The sequence below is a fragment of the Monodelphis domestica genome, chromosome 1, assembly GCF_027887165.1.
Source record: "Monodelphis domestica isolate mMonDom1 chromosome 1, mMonDom1.pri, whole genome shotgun sequence".
Taxonomy (NCBI): Eukaryota; Metazoa; Chordata; class Mammalia; order Didelphimorphia; family Didelphidae; genus Monodelphis; species Monodelphis domestica.
The window spans coordinates 626,349,792-626,367,919 of NC_077227.1; the positions used below are offsets into that span (position 1 = coordinate 626,349,792).

Consider the following 18,128-nt stretch of genomic DNA (forward strand, 5'->3'; position numbering starts at 1 on the left):
TAGAATGTATACATTTGTATAATAAATATATAAATATGTGTCAAATATAGCCCTCTCCCTCCATCTCTCTATCTCTCTGTCTCCATATCTTTATCTGTCTCTCTCTCTTTCCATATACCCAAGCACAGCACTGGAACAAACTCAGTTTGAGTCATAGGAGACCTGGATTCAAAATTCAGCTCTGCTCCTTGTGGAATTTGGGGCAAATCATTCCATTTTTATAGAACTTCATTTCTAATGGGTTCTGATCAAGGACACATGTAACACCCAATGAAATTGCACGTCGGCTGCGGGAAGGGTGGGTGGAGGGGAGGGAGGGAAATATTGTGATTATTGTAACCAAGGAATAATGTTCTAAATTGACTAAATAAATTAATTTAAAAATAACCATGAAAAAAGAAAACAATTATTAAATTGCATCTACATGTAATCTAGAAGAATATAATTAAAAACTTATTTTAAAAGATTAAAAAAAAAAAGAACTCCATTCCTCTATCTCTCTAAAATGAGTGGCTTTAACCTGTTAATATCTAAGGTTCTTTCCATTGTCAGTATTCAATGAATCATCACTTTGTGATTGAAAGCCTCACATAGTCCATGTTACCTGGCTGGAGTGCAAGATTACTAAGACCAGGAAAAAAAATGAGTTCTTAATTTCAATTTTCATTATAGGCTTGCCTTTGCTACATCCTTCAGCCCTGAAGTTCTTTTTTTTTTCTGAGCATGTAGTCCTCTGGAAACAAGGAAAAAACAACCCTGGCCTTATCTCGCAAGCTGATTATTTAAACAGCTGCAGGACAGTTGCAGCTGCCCTGGCATGATTCCACTATAAAGAAAGGAGTGAACTGGCATTTGCTTGTACATTCACAATGTAGTCTGAGACCCGTGAATTCCAAGTGGGTGTTTAAACACACACACAAAAGCCAGCTTTTTAGCTATCATCTTGAAAAGCCTGGCTTTAGGAGGTAACATGTTTTTAGACTGATAGGAAATCTGGAAATGGTTTAATAGGTGGATGTTCATTAAAGGTCATCTGTTCTGATCAGATGGAGGCCACTGGGGCAGCCCTGGGCAGCATTGTGAAGCAGACAAAGAAATGTTCTTCTTTCACCTTCTCTTTTCTGTAACTCTTCCATTTTCCCAGGTATCAAAATTGGCCAAATAATTTTTTTTTCCAAGCTGAGGGTCAGACTGGAGGAGCAACTGGCCTTCCCCACCAGGCTTGATCTGCCACCATCATTCAGTAACCTCTCCTTTGAAGTTACATCCATTTAATCATATCTCATCATCTAGTCCTTGTAGCTCTTCTCCTCTCGTGAACTCCAGAGCCCTTTCCTACTTGCCTCAATGGCTCTTGTACCGAGCCAACAATTTCCCCCATTTTATCTGCTGCTACAATCTTGGTGACTGCAGGACTCATCCTGGTAGCCCTTCGGACTCTCTGACCAACCACCGAACCCATTTCACCTCTACTCTCGCCTTAGTAGCAGAGGAAGAGGAATCTCGCCATCTGCTGAAATTGCTCTTTCTCTCCAATTCTTAGACCCTTAAGTTTCCTTTTCTGGTCACAGTCAAATGCTGTTTTACATCTCTTTCTAATTCATCTTTCCTAAATATACTTGAACTTTGTTTCTTTACCTGCATGCTCACACCATGCAAAGGATCAGAGGACTTGGAACTAGAAAAACATTTGAGAAATCATTTATTCCAAGCCATCAATGTAATAAAGGAGAAAAAGGCCCAGATAGGCTATGATTGAGCCAAAGATACAAAGATAATATTAGCTGATATTATGATAGTATCATGAAATATACATACTGGGTCCTAGAAAATGTCTTATTTTATCCTCACTGCAACCTTAGGAGGCAGGTAGTAAAGCATTAGCTTCCTTATTTTATTGATCACTGGTCTCCAAAGAGGAAGCCAGAGAGGCTGGACTATGGACCCCTAGCTTGATTCCAAAGAGAATGGGATCAACCAATCAGAAGGTGGGCAGTTGGGTGACATCCCACCCTTTCTGCAATAGCCCATCCAGCCCCATTACACCTATCATTTACCTATTACATCACAACCCCTACCTCATCTTCTCCCATTGCTGTTCAGACCCTCCACCTTTTTCCTTCTGAGTGGGTCTCTTAGAACAACCATGACCTGGCTCCAATGCAACAGAATTTGGGAAGGTACAGTTGGCAAAATCTACCCCCTCTCCCCCACATACCCCAAGCATACCCTGAGGTGGGGGTGAGGGTGGAGGAGATTCAGTTTTATACAGAAAGGAATACATGTTTAAAATAATTGGATAACGTTGTACATTACAAAACTGATCCTCAGAGAGGTTCAATGAATGACTTGTCCTTTCCAGCTGGATGATGAGACATCACCTCATACATCTAGGAAGACCAAAGAACCATAGGCAGCAAAGATGAAACACGCAGTTGGACATTGGTGCTGCATGATCATAGTTGCTGTTGGAAGTCCTGTCTGAAAAAAAATTCAAATTGTTTCAACAGTTGCTGAGTTTTTATTTGAATCCAAGGGTACTCCATCATTAGAAAAATGAATTAGGACACATATCCTTATTCATGCTATATAATGTGGAAAGCTATTATCTTATTTTATAGTAGATACCTTTTGGTAATATGCTCATTAACATGCCTCTTATATAAGGTACAAGGGCACTATTATCCAAGGGAAGTTATTGTGCATATTTTAGAAGTTCTAATTAGTGAGTCATGGAACAAAGTTTGTCAAGTGCATAATGTAATAGTTGGCCTTTAAAAAATTATTTTTATCATAACTCTCGATTGTCAAATCATTACTCAGGCTTAATGGACAGTCTAATTTTAAACAAAACTAAGACCAGGATCTCTCTTTAGACAAGGCATTTTTCAATTTGTATGTACTTCTACTGGGTCCCATACTATATTCTAGTTTAATTTATAAGTACTCTTGGAATTTTGGAAAGAAGATTTTTTTTTTGGTCATTTTTTCAATGATGTCCAACTCTTCCTGACCTCATTTGGGATTTTTTTTTTGGACAAAGATACTGGGGTGACTTGCCATTTCCTTCTGTAGCTTATTTTATAGATGAGAAAATGGAGAAAAAAGGGTTAAGTGACCTGCCCAGGATAGTACAACTTATAAATAACTGAGGCTGGTTTTGTACTCAGGTCTTCCCAACTCCAGGATCAGTGTTCTATCTGCTATGCTACCTAGCTTCCCCTGCAATAATAATGACTATTGATTATTTATGAAACTATTTGGGAAACTATAGAAAGTGTCATTTAAAGCACTAAATAATATAGTAATGCTAAATAGAATTATTTTTTAAAAACTCTTACCTACCATATTAGAATTAATACTGCATATTGATTCTAAGGCAGAAGAGTGGTAAGAGCTAGGCAATGGGGGTTAAATGACTCTCCCAGGGTCACAAAGCTAGGAAGTGTCTGAGGCCAGATTTGAACCCAGGACCTCCCAATTCTGGGCTTGATTCTCAACCCACTGAGCCACCCAACTGCACCCTAATGCTAAATAGAATTCTACAGGGTCATTGATTAATAATACATTGGCAGTCAAGCTTCTAAACAGGAAGTTGACATCTATAATATTTAAATTTCTATTTTAAAGATATGATTGCTCTGATAAATATAATAGAAGGCAAATTAGCCTTTATGTCAGGAAGAGGTGTATTCAAGTTCTACCTCTATATATATTGGATTTGTGATCCCTAACAAATCACTTACCCTCAGTTCCCCAGGTGATTCTCTAAGACTGTAGTTACAGAAGAGTTGCTAATGCTTTTTAATAAATGGATGGAGTGTTTTATTAAATAGTTGCTTCAAAATTCTGTACTGAACACTGAAGTTAGAAGTAGAAAAGTAAACAAAAGTCTCTGCTCTCAAAGACTTCTCATTATATATGGGGAAGACAATAGGACAGAAGGTTTCAGTTGCAATGCAGATGGAAAAGTTCTATGGTCCTTATGGGGCAGTGACCAAGCAGATGGTAAAGACACTTCTTTAATATGAATCATATAACATTCTGATGCTGAATTGCTTGAAAGCACCAAGGACTTTGGTGATAATAACTTTTTTTCCTGGGTCTTCTTCAATAATTGTGCCTGTGGCACCTGAAGGAGTTGCCAAGGGCCTGTCTCCCAGGATAACCACTGAGGGCACTGTCCTGGAAATATTGCTATTCCTAACACTCTTGAGTTCAGGGTCTTGGATGCTTCCATTGGGATATGAGGGGAGCCAATAGTCAAGATGGTGGTAATAGTTTGACTTGCCTAATAAATACTACCTCATGTATCTCCATCAGGGAACCTTGTTGTTTCAGGTAGATTGTCTTGCTTGTCCTGTATATTGTAATTAGTTAGCAGTTGGTGGGGATGGCTGGATTGTTCTCCATAGAATTTGTTTTCTCAAATGATGGTTTTAAGGACAGGCTGATAGTAAGAAAGAGTGATCTGGAAGAAGCTACCATTTTGAGGGCTCCCTGTATCTATTAGTGGAAATTGTTAGAAAATGGGACTCCTCCACAATGATTTGTCCTTTGTGATGGCTATTAGTACAAGTCTGGAAGCACTCTGGTGGTTTTGAGGACACTCCTATTCCCAAGTCTTTCAGGCTCAAGGAATTGGCAAGAAAGGGATTTCCTCAATGGAAGTCCCCTAGAGTAAGATTAGTGATAATCAAATGACTATCATTTCAGCCTATTGCTTTTAAATAACACTTTGAATGCTAAACAATCTTGTATTTTCTCTCCTTAATTCCAGATCTTCAGATATTTATAATCTATATAACTAGCTCCGATTTAAATTTATAATCAGTAAACTTTTCTGCATTTATTTTTCATTGGAACTTCATATCTCATTGTTGAAAAAGAAAGAGAAAATATTGATAACCTAGAGCCAATAATGAAGGAAGAAATCTTTATGGAGAATAACCCTATCTTTCTCATCACCACCAGCAACAACTGTGACTACCTGTCACCAAGAAAGATGGACACAAATTCCCTGGGAATGGCAATAGGACTGTGACTATTAGTCCTTCTGCCAGACCTGTCCTCATGGCTATCCTCTGAGAGGAAGCAGCTACTATGGAGAAGGGACCAACCATCTCCATCAACTGTCAATCAACTGCAATGTACAGATCAGGCACATCAGACTAGATCAAGTAGCAAGGTTCCCTGAGGGAGATATGGAAGATAGTATGTGCCAGGAAAGTCAAACAACTATCACCATCTTGCCTACCATCTTTTTTCAGATCCTAGTGGAAAAATCTCAGGATCCTGAACTCAAAAGCCTTGGGAACAATAATGCTTCTAAACTAGTTCACCTGGGTCATCATTCTGGGAAATAACCCCTGTAGAGATACAGCCTGGCACCTCCTCCTACAGGCATTACAGCCTTAGCTACTGAAGATCCAGAAAAGTTTTTGGCATTAAAGACCTTGTCAAATGACTCAATACCTGAAAAGAATATAATTTTACTAGTTGGATATCATTAAAAAAGTTGAATTGCTATTAGCTTTACTATTATATCCTAGGGATCATGAGAACCTTCCATAGGTCTTGCAGCTAAAATCTTTCACAAATTTTTCTTCCCTCAATATATATTGAGAAATCTTTGATTTGTCTTACTTTTATATTTCTATCCCCAGGGCTTTATGTATAATAATCACTTAACAAATATTCAAATTTGTTAATCTGTACTTTAATTTTTTTTTGTAAATATTCATCTGTTTTGTTTAGATTGTAAGATTTATTGCCATATAGTTGGGCAAAATTAATTCCAATGATTTTTTAAAGTTTTTTCTTCATTGGTTGTGGTTTTGCCTTTTTTGTTTTTGATACTATTAATTTGGCTTTCTTTTTAAAAAAATCAATTTAGCCACTAGTTTATCTATTTTATTAATTTTCTTTTCATAAACCAGCTCATCTTCTTATTTATTAATTCAATGGTCTTGTTACTTTCAATTTTATTAATCTCCTTTGATTTTCAGGATTTCTCATTTGATGTTTAATTAAGATTTTTAATTTGTTTTTTATCTAGTTTTTTTACTTGCATGCATAATTCATTGATCTGCTATTTCTTTATTCTATTGATGTAAGGATTTAGAGATGTAATTTTCCCCCTAAGTACAACTTTGGCTACATCCCATAAATTTTGCTATTCTCTTTCTTTGTTGTCATTATTGATTGTTTCTATGATTTATTCTTTGACCCATTTATTCTTTTTTTTTTAAAACCCTTACCTTCCTTCTTGGAGTCAATACTGTGTATTGGCTCCAAGGCAGAAGAGTGGTAAGGGCTAGGCAATGGGGGTCAAGTGACTTGCCCAGGGTCACACAGCTAGGTAGTGGCTGAGGCCAGATTTGAACCTAGGACCTCCTGTCTCTAGGCCTGGTTCTCAATCCACTGAGCTACCCAGCTGCCCCCCATTTATTCTTTAGGATAAGATTATTTATTTTCCAAATAATTTTTAGTCTTTCTGTTGTCCTTTGTTGGATATAATTTTTATTGAATTATAATCTGAAAAGGATGCATTTAATGTTTCTGTTTCTCTACTATGAGACTGCCCTTGGATTCTATAAGATTTTGAGATGAACATATATACATATTCTGGTTATGCCCCGATACCATCAGGTTTTAATCTAGGTCATCTACTTGCCCCCTAAACTATGCCCAGCTAAGTGCTATGTCTTCGGGACATAAGACACTACTCTGATCCTAGTCAGGTGACCCCTCCCCACTTTTATCTGAATTCATACCCTCCTCAAGTCACATGAGCACCTGCTGTAAATAGAGTATAAAAACCCCTGAATTCATCCCTTCGAGAAGGCAGTGTCTACATTTGAGCCTGTTTCCCATCTATTCAACTACCATCTAAGTTAATAAATTGCTCTTTTTATTTTTGAGCTAAGTTTTGGAGTCTTGCATTCTTGCAAAAAGGGTACCCATCCAGAACCCCCACAACAATGTCAATTGTTAATAGGCAAAGGTAATATTCAGCTGCCTCTACTTATTTTGTAGTATCCTTCTTTTAGCCTCTTACATATCTATTGAATTCGTATAACTCAAGGATTCTCCTTTTATGGAAGTAAGTGATCTGATGAGATAATTCATACTCAGGAATTTAAACAGAATATATTACCCTTTCAGAGATGAGCTGTGCTGTGGTATAGTGTAAAGGATCTTAGTATTATATGAGAAAGAATCAATGGAGGAAGAATATTAATTGTAAGAGATTAATGGAAGGGCTGGACTAGATGACTTTTGAAGTCTATTCCAACTCAAACATTTTTATGATATACAACTAGAAGCAGGGGTTAGCAGAACTGGCTTCTAATCTTCGGTTAATTATTAATTGTGTTGCTTTGGATAAATCATTTAACTTGCATTTGTCCTTATTATATTTGTTTCAAAACAAAAGGCCAAAAGACAACAAATATTTATTAAGCTCTTAATATGTACTAGGTACTGTGCTAAACATTGGAGATAAAAATGTAAGCAAAAAAGACAATCTTTACTCTCAAGAAGCCTATATACATTAAAAAAGCCTACTTCATAGTCTAATTGGGTAAGATAATACATAAAAGGGAACTAAAAAGGATGAACAATAACTGATTTACCACACAGGGTTCTTGTGAGGACCAAGTATGATTATGCATGAGATAATATGACAAGATATAAATTACATAAATGTCAGAATTTTTTAGAAGAATATTCTTAGAAGGATCAGTTATTCTTAAAGTGAAGAAATTTATTCTTATTATTTTTTGCATCAAATCGAAGGGAAATTTGTTGAAAATCTCTTAACAATGAGAAGCAAACTTTTTAGCAAAAGAAACCCATTCAAATAGAAATTTGTTCCAAAGATCCAGAGACTTTTTGATTTCTCAAATAAAGCTATAAACATAAAATCCTACTTTACCCTTACATAAAGCTACTTGTAGTTCTGCTATTAATAGGTATGTTTCCAAATTCATCTTGGTTATTCTGACTTTGTAATGTTTGAGCTTCAAATTATGGTACAACCCAAATTTTCATGAGCAGAAGTAAGGTTTTGAGACAATTCAGAATTTCAGCATGACCTTTGGTGGAAGGAGAACCTCTAGATTCATTTGTGCTTGAAAACTATAAATTACCCACTGCCATGTACAACATCAAATCCAATCCTGCTCCTAGAACTCAAATTGCTGTAGCGATGGGTTACTAGTTCCTTGACAATTGCTGTTATTGGGCATATGTAAAGCAAAGGTCAGAATAAAAACCCTAACCCTTATTTTTAAACCCTTATGGTTCTGTTCCTCTATCCTCTTCACTCCCCCTTATTTGGGGAAGGTGATTTTTCAGGGACAGAGCCACTGATTAGTCTATGTGGTAAATTAAGATTCACTACTCTGTATAACAAAGGTGATATACTTATGGGGTGGATTTATGTCAAGGTAGAAACTTATTTATTAACTTTTTTTTAAACCTTTACCTTCCACCTTGGAGTCAATACTGTATATTGGTTCCAAGGCAGAAGAGTGGTAAGGGCTAGGTAATGGGGGTCAAGTGACTTGTCTAGGGTCACACAGCTGAGAAGTGTCCGGGGTCAGATTTGAACCTAGGACCTCCGTCTCTAGGCCCGACTCTCAATCCACTGAGCTACCCAGCTGCCCCCATTAACTCTCTAAATGAGGTACAACATGATAGAAAATTTGGGTTAGTAGCTCTGACACGAAACGAAATAAGAATTGATTTTTGAGGTTTTTGTAAAATTCCTTTCTCATCTATTGTTCTACCATTTCATAAAAGTCAATTCTTTTAATAGTCACCCTATTTATAGTGACATTTTTAGTTGAAATGAAGGAAATTCCTTGTTCAGCCTTTTACATTCCTATTGAGTTGGAAACCTATCGATAAAGTAGGTTTTACATACATCCACAGATCTTGTGATTGAATATAGTTCAAGTAGGGTCTTTGTTATGTTTGACCATCAATCATTTGGCACTGGGGGACAGGACTAGTAAGATTAAAAGGGTCTTTATCTGATCATAGCTGCTAACATAGTACATATTAAATTGGGATAGGTATGCCTTTCGGTTACTTTCATTCTCTCTATTACCTTCACTAGCAAAGATCCCGCTACTGAGTTTATGCTCTCAAGAGGTCGAAGGGAGGAATAAAGTTCCCATATAAACCAACATTCACAGCAACATTTTTTAAGAATTGGAAATATACAATAAACAAAGTAAATGTATCTAGATTGGGGAATGGCTGAAAAAGCTGGATACTGTATCTTCAGATCACTTTGAGATTTTTAGAGTACTTGGGAAGATTTGTATGAAGTGAGTTAGGATGAAGTAAGCAAAATCAGAATAATAGATGCAATGATTACAATAATGTAAATGAAAAGGACATTGAAAGACAACCAACATCTTACTAAGTATAATGATCAGTTTTGGTCTCATAGAAGAATTTTTTTCATAATTCAAGAATATTTTATTACTTTTTAACAGTCATTTATGGAATTGGTTGGAGTTTGGTTTTTACAGCTAACATTCCTTTCTGTTGGTTCTCACAAAATATACTTTTCTGGATGGAGCAGGCTGATGGTTCATTGGAACCCAGGTTCTTTTTCTTTAGCTTCATTCCTGATTGTTTTCCTTCACATGCTTCAAGAAGCTATCTCTGCTCTTAGTGTACTTAATATGCTCAATACACATACTAATTCTTTTGGCTAGAATCTTGCCCTTAACCTGTTTGTTTACAATAATGCTGACAGCATGTTGAGTAACATTATAGATTTGTCCATTCTTGCCATGGTAACGTTTCTGGAGCTGAATTGTGCCATGCCCTTTTTATTTTCAATGTCATCCTTCTTGGATATTTGCAGACACATAGTCAAAGGGATGACACCGTATTTTCTAAAGGGTCTACAAAACACGTATCAAGTCCCCCTCCTTACTTGTCATTTTGGAAACTCACTGGGGAGGAAATTACATGTCATGAAGCTGAGGGGAAGGAAAAGAGCTTGGAAGTATTATGTATCTGGAAGATGGCAGAGCCTGGTCTCAGGGAAGAATGAAGAAAACATTTCCCCCTAATGGTATAGAGGCAGAGGACTATGAATGAAGAATAGTGTATACATGGTCAGATACAGTTTTTGTGCTCTTTTTGTTTTGCTGAGAGGACTATAGTAGTGGGTGTACATTTGGAATGACTGTGATGTAAAAACCAGAAAGCAGCAACAATTTTTTTTGGATCTAATGAAACATCTCCGAAGTGATCAGTCCTGGGGGGTAGGGGGAGAAGATAAGAATGGGAAGCAGGGAGAAAGAAGAAATAAGGAACTCAAACAAAAAAGCCCTCAAATTATTTGGCTAGAGTTATATCTAATTATTTCCCCTTGTGTTTTAGTTACACATTGGGAACACTGAGTATCCTTTCAAATTTATCATCTGTAAATTCCCATGGATTAGAAAGACCAAAAGGCCTGATCCTAAAGTCTAACATTATTTCTAGTGCCAGCAAAAGGCTTAACGGATTAGATCACGAGTAGTCCAGTGAGAATAGTTTCTGTCTCATCCTGGTAAGTAATAGGCTCTCATTTGACTAGTTTTTCTTTGCTGAGAAATCTTCATTCTCATTGCCACATGATTTTCAATAATTTCACCATGCAATGAAAATTATTCCTTAAATATAAGGGGAAGCACAAAAATCGTTATTGGTTGGCATATGCATACTCACATACACATACATACCTAAGCACAGTCAATATTTATCTTGGACTTGGCCTATGCTTTGTTTTTTCTCTTGTGTTCTCTGGAATAATGAACTAACTCCTTTTAATGTTTTCCCGTCTAGGGCTGTCAGCCTTGCTATTAGTACTGAAAACAGCTATTAAATGATTTCATTTCTAAAACAACACAAATCACAACAAATTATCATTGGGATCTGGCATTTTTTGATATCTAGGACATTCTGGAAACATAGAAATAAAAGAATTGGGAAAAGAAAATCAAAATTCTCATCTAGTTTGTTCATCTATAAAATTCTCCAAGGGTCAGCTTCCATAATTTTCCTTGCTCCCATCAAATATCCTGCCGACGATGACTTTATTTGAGCCCTCTTTTGGGATTTCTTCTTTTATTCAAGACCCCCGGTCTTGAATTTATATCTGCTTTTCATTCAGTGTAGTTCTTATTCATGCTGGCAATTTTGTTGCCTGGAATCGTAGATGTTTGGTATTGCAGCCTAGATCCACTAGGTGGTGCAATGAATGAAATGATGCTTTGCACATCTGTGCTCTGGTCTCTGTTACAAGGTCTCTTTGTTACCTCCAGTTCTCTTTAGGAGGGCAGGGGCAAAATGAGGCTATCTTGAAGTCAGTGACTATTAAAAGTGTAAATCATTGACCTGATTGTTCTGCATCACCCATTCCCCCTCATCTCACTGTTCCTTCCCAGCTAGTTAACTGCATTACTTTGAAACGGATGCTATAATCATTCTCTCGTCTCATGTATTTTATAGCTGGTCTCCCCCATCCTTCTCCCCCAGTTCTGCATCTACATTGTAATACCCTTTGACTTGGCACAGGAAGAGATATCTGGTTTTGATCTTAGCCCTTCATTCCAATTGGGCCATCACCATTTGGAACTGTTCGGCTATATGAAGTTAAGGCATCATCGCAAAGCAGTTTCTTTTTTCTAGGAAAGGCTTAGAGTCATCTCATTGCCCATTGTGCTTTAATTGATGATTCGTAACACATTGAAACTCTCATGAAAATTGAAACCATCATATTTCTCATGCCTATTAGCTTTCTTTATTGGGGAAAAAAGGAAAGCAACTATTTGATTTGCTTTGTCTACAAGATTTAAATAATGCTTGCTGTAGCTCTCTGGCATATCCATGGTTGGTGTATTAAAGGAAAAAAAAAAGAATTCCATCACATAAATTAATACCTCAAGATTTCTTTGGACCGGACCTTGGAGTTTCTAAAGTAGACTTACAAAGTTGGAAGTGGGTATTCAATGGGCTGACTTCAGATCAGGAAACTTCTTAGATATGGGTATTATACTATTTTGGAAGATTTCCATAGATGGAAAATTTTGCAGCCTGTTCCATGTGAAATATCTTTGCCTTATAAACTTTTATTCTTAATTCCAGTTAAACTTACTTATCATAATTTAAATTTCACTTCTTTTGCTCTTTATTACAGCATAAGACTACATAACAGATTTTTTTTTTTTGCAATAAGAGGTACTAAATTTGAATCCTTTTTTATGACTGCAAAATCGTGTTAAACATAAGTTGTAGTTAGAAGTATTTTTGTCACAGATCTGCTTATCAGTGATACTCAAAAGAATCCATTTTATGAGGTTTCTAAAAAATAAAGGTGAGACAAAACACATAACCCAGACCCCACAATCAAAGAAAAAATAATAGAGATATTAATTTTTGATGCCAATAGTGATGACACAACCCGAATTATGCCTCAGTTTTTAACTTCTTCAGACAAAACAAACCCAAGTCATAGAATTATAAGCTCTTCCAGTTAGAAAAGATCTGAGAAGTCATCTAGTCCCATATTTTGCCTCATAGCTCCCTTCTACAGGTGATTAGACAACTTCTGCTTTAACAATTACAATGATGGACACTACTCAATGAGGAATTTCATTCTATTTTTAAACAGGTCTAACTCTCATGATTCCTTCCCCCAGAGCTACAAAAACTAATCTCTTTTCTACATGATAGGCCCTTAAATATTTAAAAGCAGTGACTATGTCCTCCTTCTTTATTTTTTTCATTTAATTCCTTTAATCTTTCCACAGAGGACTCATTTATCTCTTCAGTCATTTAGCTTACCCAGTCTGATACTTGGATGGATCTGTGAATTCATCAGAATGGATAATCTTTCCATTGGCATAGAATTCAATTTGTCCTTATCTTCTCATCCTATGTGCCCATTGTTTACATATTTCTACAAAACTCTTTTTTCAAATTTTATTTTATTTTTTCTTTTAAATTTTATTTCCCCCAATTACATGTAAAAATAGTTTACACTATTTTTCAAAGAATAGTGAATTTCAAATTCTCTCCCTTCTCCACTCTCCATTCTCCTAACCAACTTCCACTTTGTGATGGTAACCAATCTCATCCAGATTTTACATGTGCAATCATATAAAACATTTTCTCATATTAATATTTTTATGGAAAGAAATTTTAATTAAAATTGAGTGAAAAAAGCTTTCTTTGGTCTGGATTCAGACTTTATCAGTCAGTTCTTTTCCTTTGGAAAATCATGAGTCCGTTAAGATTGTCTTGGATTATTGTTCTGCTGAAAATAGCCAAATTATTTACAGTTGTTCATTATACAGTATTCCTGTCACTCTCTATAATGTCTCTTGATTTTCTTTTTTTTTTTATCTCTGGTTCAGCTCATGCAAGTCTTTCCATTTTTTTTTCCTGAGCTCCCACTGCTTGTCATTTCTTGCAGCACAATATTTTTTCTATTACAATCATATACTCATTTTCCTATGGATGAATGTCCTTTTACTTTCCAATTCTTTGTCCTCACAAAAATGCTGCTTTAAATATTATTGTACATATAGGTCTTCCCCTTTTTGGTTTTTTTTTTTAATCTCTTTGGAATGCAAACCTAGAAATAGTATTGCTGGGTCAAAGAATATGCGCTGCTTTATAGCTCTTTGAGCATTAGTCCAAATGACTCTCTAGAGTGACTGAATCAGTTCACAACTCCCCCAACAGTGCCTTTGTGACTCAATTGTCCCACATCCTGCCCAAGTTTTATTTTTCCTTTTCGATCATAATAGCCAGTCTGATAGATGTGGAGTGATACCTCAGTGTTGTTTTAATTCACATTTCTCTAATTAATAGTGATTTAGAGTATTTTTTTCATATGACTAGAGAGAGCTTTAGTTATTTTGTCTGAGAACTGCCTGTTTGTAACCTTTGACCATCATTTCTTTATGCATTTGAGAAATGAGGCTTTTATTAGAGATATAAACCATTATAATTGTAGTGTATTACTTCTCATCCTACTTCCCTTGGTTTTGGTTCTGACCATAACTTCCCTGAGTTTTTCCTCTTTTCCATTAACCCCAAACCTTTCTCATTTTCCCCTTAACTTTCTACTTTCCTGTACAGTAAGATAGATTTTTATACCCTACTGATTATATGTTCTTCCATTATTGAGTCAAATCTGATGAAAGTAAGATTCAAGTGCTCTTCTCCCTACCCCCAAACTTTCCCTTCATTGTAAAAGCTCTTTCATGCCTCTTTTATGTGAGATGATTTATCCCATTCTCTTTTTTCCCTTGCTGCAGTTCCCAATGCATTCTTATTTCCCATGCCTTAATTTCATTTTTTAAAAAAATCATCTCATTATATTCAATTCACACCCTTAACCTCTGACTATGTATACTTCTTCTAACTGTCCTAATAATGATAAAGTTCTTTGGAGTTATAAGAATCATCTAATGTAGAGATGTTCGCAATTTAACCTTATTAAATGTCTTTTTGATTTTTCTTTCCTGTTTACCATTTTATGCTTATCTTGAATCTTGCATTGGGAAGTCTAATTTCCCATTTAGCTCTGGTCTTTTCATCAGGAATGTTTGAAATTCTTCTATTTCATGAATTATCATTCATTTTATTCTGTTTTCCTGGGTGATTCTTGATCCTAGCTCCTTTGCTCTCTGGAATATCATATTTTAGGTCCTCTGATCCATTAATGTAGAATCTGCTAAAGCTTATGCTATCCTGACTGTGGCTCCACAATATTTGAATTGTTTCTTTTTGACTGTTTGCAATATTTTTTCCATGACCTGGAAGTTCTAGAATTTGTCTATATTACTGGGAACTATCCTTTTGGAATCTCTTTCAGGAGGTGATTGATAGTTTCTTTCAAATTCTATTTTGTCCTCTGGTTCTAGAATATTAGAGAAGTTTTCCTTGATAATTTCTTGGAAGATATGTCCAAGATGATTTTTTTGATCATGGCTCTTAGGTAGTCTAATAATTCTTAAATTCTGTCCCTTGTATTTATTTTCTACCATTTGTTTTTTTGTCTGTCATTTGTTTTTCTAAGGAAATATTTCATATTTTCTTCTATTTTTTCATTATTTTTACTGTGATTTCTTTCTTGAAGTCTTATGGAATCATTAGCTTCAATTTGCTGAGATTTAATTTTTAAGGCATGATTTTTTGGTGTCAGCTTTTATAACTCCTTTTCAATTTGGCCAATTTTACTTTTTTATAGAGTTCTTTTCCTCAGTGAATTTGCATACCTCTTTTCCCATATGGCCAATTCTTCCTTTTTAGAACTTCTCTTCTCTTCTCTTTTTAGAACTTCTCTTTATATATTTTCCCCATTTGCCCAATTCTCCTTTTTAATAAGTTATTCTCTTTATTATTTTTATGCCTCTTTTACCAATTGTCCTATTCTGTTTTTTTAAGATGTTAATTGCCTCAGTATTTTTGGACCTCCTTTATCAAGCTATTGACTCTTTTTTTTCCATGATTTTCCGTATCACTCATTTCTTTTTCCAATTTTTCTTCTACCTCTCTTCTTTGACATTTAAAATCCATTTTGAGTTTCTCCATTAATTGTTTTTGGGCTTAAAAGCAGTCCATAATTTTCTTGGAGGTTTTGGAAGTAGCAGTATTGATTTTGTTGTCTTTTGAGCTTGTGTTTTGGTCTTTCCTGTCACCAAAATAGCTTTGTGTGTTGATTTTAATTTCTTGTTATTTGCTCATTTTCCAGCCTTTTCTTTTAATTAAAAAACTGTAAATTTGATATCTTTAATTATGGTAAAAATAGAACTGTGCTAACCTTCATGCTCTTTGTGTAGTTGCATTAAGAGCTGGTTCTAGGGATATATTTACTTTCAGTTCTTCCAAGACGGTATGAGGTCAGGAGAGGTATGTTTAATGCTCTCCGGGCTATGTTTTGGTTTATTAGTAACCACAATTACTCTTTCATCCCCTTAGAACTGCAAACAGGGTCCCCTTTTCCCCTGTGGCCACAAGTGTTGGTGTATGCTAGTGCTCCTTCTCACCCTGAAACCTTAGGACTGCTACCTATATCTACAAGTGAACAATACAAGTATCTTGCACCCAGTGCCAGCAAAGGATCTCTGTAATCTTCTTCTAAACAGTTGTCTGAACCTCTCCCCACCACCCACCTTCCCCCAGCCTATGACAATGAGCTCTGGAAACCTTTGCTGCTGCTTTAGCTGCACATAGGGTCCATTGTATGATTCAACTGACCTTGTGTGCTGCTTTGTGCTCTGACTCCACTCTGGCGCATTAAATCCCTTGTGCTGGCTTTCTATGTTGTTTTGGGGTGAAAAATTACTCCACTTTTTGTGGTTTATGTTACTCCATAATTATTCTACCATAGTTTTTTTGAGGGTAATCTGGTAGAGATCAAATGGATCTATGTAACTTCTCTTCTATCTTGGCTCCACCCCTACAAAGGTCTTAATAGATGATGTGGATGATGTTTTAAGAACTCTTTCTATTCTTTTAAAATTGTGTATAGGCCAGTACAGAATTTGAGTTATCTATCAGTTACTTCTTATTCTTTTTTTTAAATTTTTTTAATTTTTATTTGGTCATTTCCAAACACTATTCATTGGAAACAAAGATCATTTTCTTTTCTTCCCTCCTCCCTCCCACCACCTCTCCCATAGCCCACGCATGATTCCATTGGGTATCACATGTGTTCTTGATTCAAACCCATTTCCATGTTGTTGGTATTTGCATTAGAGTGTTCATTTAGAGTCTCTCCTCAGTCATATCCCCTCCACCCCTGTATTCAAGCAGTTGCTTTTCATTGGTGTTTTTGCTCCCATGGTTTATCTTCTGCTTGTGGATAGTGTTTTTTAGATCCCTGCAGATTGTTCAGGGACATTGCATTGCCACTAATGGAGAAGTCCATTACCTTCGATTGTACCACAATGTCTCTGTGTACAATGTTTTCCTGGTTCTGCTCCTTTCGCTCTGCATCACTTCCTGGAGGTTGTTCCAGTCTCTATGGAATTCCTCCACTTTATTATTCCTTTTAGCACAATAGTATTCCATCACCAACATATACCACAATTTGTTCAGCCATTCCCCAATTGAAGGGCATCCCCTCATTTTCCAATTTTTGGCTACCACAAAGAGTGCAGCTATGAATATTCTTGTACAAGTCTTTTTCTCCATTATCTCTTTGGGGTACAAGCCTAGCAGTGCTATGGCTGGATCAAAGGGCAGACAGTATTTTATTGCCCATTGTGCATAGTTCCAAATTGCCCTCCAGAATGGTTGGATCAATTCACAACTCCACCAGCAATGAATTAGTGTCCCAACTTTGCCACATCCCCTCCAGCATTCATTACTTTCCATAGCTGTTATGTTAGCCAATCTGCTAGGTGTGAGGTGATACCTCAGAGTTGTTTTGATTTGCATCTCTCTGATTATAAGAGATGTAGAACACTTTTTCATGTGCTTATTAATAGTTTTGATTTCTTTGGCTGAGAACTGCCTGTTCATGTCCTTTGCCCATTTATCATTTGGAGAATGGCACTTCTTATTCTTAATATATGAAATTATACCCATTTTCTAGCAATGTTTATTTTTTTAATATCTTTCACACCATTCTCCTTGATGATGTTATCCCAGTTATATCAAGTCTCAGAATAAGGAAGAGCTATAGTCATTCAGAACAGACTGAGCTAGTCATCCATACTAGAAAAACCAAGAAGACAAAAAAATGATTGTTGAATAAGAAGTTATAAATTTAAAAAATTCAATGATTCATAGCTATCTTGAATATTTTCTTTGGCTTTTTACTCATCTAAAATAATTATTTTCAATGATTTTTATCCACATAACATAATTGAAAGATTGTAAGAATTTATAACATGGGGGACTTTCTGAAACAAGAGTAATTAAAGGCACTGTGTAATGTGAGCTCCAACCTGTCTTGCTCCTTCTCTTTAATTCTGAGTCTGGCTGACCATAATATTTATTCAACATATAAACATATATAAACCAAATCTACAAGCTATCCATCCAATAAAATCTTGTTATCTGGACATTAAAAAAAGGTTTAGTTTTTCTGC

The 18,128-nt window shown here is 35.9% G+C and overlaps 1 long non-coding RNA gene across 1 annotated transcript in view; it reads left to right on the top strand.

Annotated features, from left to right (window-relative positions):
- Positions 1-1,991: 1,991 nt before the first annotated feature.
- The window catches only part of LOC103102951 (uncharacterized), a 274,602-nt gene continuing 258,465 nt past the window's right edge, over positions 1,992-18,128 (top strand). Inside the window, exon 1 of the long non-coding RNA XR_001626203.2 lies at positions 1,992-2,180. This is a non-coding gene — a long non-coding RNA (uncharacterized LOC103102951). The remainder of the gene's footprint in view (positions 2,181-18,128) is intronic.